Source organism: Halyomorpha halys, unplaced genomic scaffold, assembly GCF_000696795.3.
Source record: "Halyomorpha halys isolate HHAL.00 unplaced genomic scaffold, Hhal_1.1 Scaffold2076.1, whole genome shotgun sequence".
Taxonomy (NCBI): domain Eukaryota; kingdom Metazoa; phylum Arthropoda; class Insecta; order Hemiptera; family Pentatomidae; genus Halyomorpha; species Halyomorpha halys.
Genome location: NW_027113073.1, coordinates 134,054 through 137,269, shown reverse-complemented (window position 1 = coordinate 137,269; position 3,216 = coordinate 134,054). Strand labels below are relative to the sequence as shown.

The 3,216-nt window shown below is 25.5% G+C and overlaps 1 protein-coding gene across 2 annotated transcripts in view; it reads left to right on the top strand.

The window, feature by feature from the left end:
- Positions 1 to 3,216, top strand: part of LOC106691089 (uncharacterized) — a 100,196-nt gene that overhangs the window by 50,829 nt on the left and 46,151 nt on the right. The window contains exon 2 of one of the 2 annotated variants that reach the window (XM_067050696.1): positions 1,424 to 1,470. The exons of the other annotated variant lie outside the window; for it this stretch is intronic. The gene's annotated coding sequence lies outside the window, so the exon portion shown is untranslated. The remainder of the gene's footprint in view (positions 1 to 1,423; positions 1,471 to 3,216) is intronic. 2 annotated transcript variants of the gene reach the window in all.

Sequence of the window (3,216 nt, the reverse complement as noted above, 5' to 3'; positions counted from 1 at the left end):
TATATATAAATTCCAATCGATCGATATCATCTGGAGCTTCCCAAAGCTTATCATTTGTATCAAAACATACTATCTATTTTGAAAAATCTTTTATATTTCCTCTGATGGAGATCCAACAAGAATAAGGACAAACACCAAAAGAGCGTACTCAACATCAAATTTAGGGGGGGGAAGCCATAGGCAATCAAATTGACATTTCAGACATTCATGATTTGTCTTATTTTACCTTAATTTTCTTTTTCTCTTCATCTTTTCTAAAATTCGCTTTCTTTTTTTTCATTAAAGTTAATTATCTATTTTATTAAATTCACAAATGTCATTGTTTTTGTTATTAATTTTACTTTTATCTTTGATTAAGAATTATTTGTTTAATTTATTTATTTTATCTTAATTTTTTTTATTTATAACATTGTAGTTAGGGGTCTTTTGCATAACTATACCAACCCCTAAATCAATTGTTAAAAAAAAAAAATCTTACATTAACTGTATAAGGCCCACCAAGCCGATCTGGTATTAAATGAACCAAAAAGAGATAAGAGCATGGGATAAGGCGAATGATACCAAAATTTTAATAAAGTTATATATAATTATAGCAGAGCTTTATTAGTTATTACAATTATTTGCTAGAAAAAAAAATTAATGAGAATATAAATGTACATATTATAAATTTTATTCAATAGGAGGGCCCCCTCCTGCTTCCCCTTGGGTACGCCTATGACTGACACAAAGCAATCATTTCCAATATACTCGGACAAAGGTTGTCTATTTCGCATAACAGTTAAACATATACATCGCATAACAGATATATGTATATATTTCTATTCATACGAAAATAACTTCGTTCGAACAAATATAAAACATTGTAACATTAAAATGACGCACAATGAGATTCATTAAAGAAAGGGAAAGCTGGAGTAATATAAATAAAAAATTAAAAGCAATCATTTTAAGATCATTGATTTCAATCATTGATATAAATCAATTGTTTTGTATCCGTACGTAATATTTAAGAATTATATAAATTATTAATTATAATATGGGGAATCGGCACTTATCTCACAAACACTCATTTAAATCGCATAATAAAAAAAGTTATGAATGGTAGTATCAAACATGCTTCTGACAATTTGAATGTTATTGATTTGATTTTATTAAAAGTATATTTGTTGATAAAATAAAAAATTTCTTAATACTTTATAAAAATTAATGCATGTTTATAAAACGGTCTTTTTGAATTGATTATTGAACTGATATTTTCATACATATTAGTAATTTATTTAATCGTATACAATTCATAATTTCCTATTTTTATGATGTTATCTTCTTATAATTTTTATATACAATAATAATAATATAATTAAACATAAAACGAATCCCAAAGTATTATATGTATTCATATATATATTCTTCTTTTTTTTTACAGATCCATGCTCTGGGATTGAGACTAATTTTACATTAAATATAGAATTCGTAAGTAGTAGTCATGATTTATTCATTAATAATCAAGGCACTGTTCAAAACATTAATTAATATAATGTACAATTTTCTTTTTTACTAAATTTCAATATCAATACTTTTAATATTCTTCAATAAAAAATGGCACTTTAACAAATAGGTCGTGTTCAATTTTTAATGTCTTTGTAGTTGAAGAACGTTTATAATTTTAAGTGTATATTATACATATGTAATTCCTATGTATCCACCAATAAGGACATAAATGTAAAAAATTTGTAAAACATTTTCAGAAGAACGACATATTTAAGGTACCTGTTACTGTGAGGTTGGTATTTATTATTTCATAAATTTAAATGCCTTAAAAGTAGTAATAATAACCCGTAATGTTTATAAATGTATTATGTTTGTTTTATATTCATATCTGATCATTTTATTTTTTTTACGTAAACTTTAGATTTTACAAACAAAGGATGGATAGGAATGTGGAAATATTGATTTCGATTAATTTTTTTTTTATGATACAAGACTAAAATATATTCGACATCTGTCGAAGATTTCTTGTCAATGAATGCCCTAGGAAATTTTATTTAGTTTCACAATATTTCTATATTCTCTATAAGATTTTTTTTTTTTTTAAATAAGAAAAAATATAACATCATTTTAACATCTGTAAAATTGAAATCCCAATTATTCAGATAGATAACATGGACTGTGTGGCAGATTGTAATATCTATCAATAAATAAATCTATCAATTTAAAAAAAAAAAAAAAAAGATAACATGGTATTACATGGTACACAGACGCAAACGTCTTTCCTTAGAAACGCCTGTTTCGAAAACTGCTCATATGATTAGGCCCAAATGAGGAAGGTTGGAAATTAGTGTAAAGATTGTCCCATATTATTTCTATAGAATTCTATCTGCTATTTTTTAATTTTTTTTTATTTATTTATTTTTTACTTATTTTTTTTTATTTTAGTATGTATGAGATCATTCATCAATATTACCTATTGCCCACAACTGTGTGGCAGATTGTAATATCTATCAATAAATAAATCTATCAATTTAAAAAAAACTTTTACTTATGTATAGGAAAAAGTGTTTCCTTCGACAGGCCAAAATTTAAAAATGGCTCAAATGAAAAAAAAAGAAAGATAATTTTGTAAAATTAAGTAGTTAGGTTTTGTATCACAATACCATATTATCTATATGAATACTTGGGATTTTATTATTACAGAACATCAATTTGATAAAACAATAAACAGACTGAATCAATGCGTATCTTTTTTTGGAATCGACGACAAATTGAAAAACAGTTGGCAACGAGCTAGTTGAGCACCCAACAGCTAGAACAAATTTCGAAAACTTGGCTGCGTGTTCGCTGAAGCTTCACTACTTCAAGACATCTGTAACGAACGAACCGACCGATTAAGGAATTGGGTAATGATTCACAGCTCCAATCAGTCTTGAGTAACTAATTAGTAGTTTTTATAAAATAAAAATTTTTAATGACCTAAAATAGAATCAACAGAATTACTTTGTGGCATCGGATGACGGATAAGTCATCAGCTCAATTTTAAATTTAATCATAAAAGATAAATTTAAGTAATATGACTTTTTTACATAAAATATAAGACAAAGCCTAAATTAATAACTTATCAACATTCTCATGAAGTACCTACCTAATGTTACATAAGTACATAGACTTTTCTTAATTTTTTTTTTAATTATTTATTTATTGATATTTACAACTGTATACATA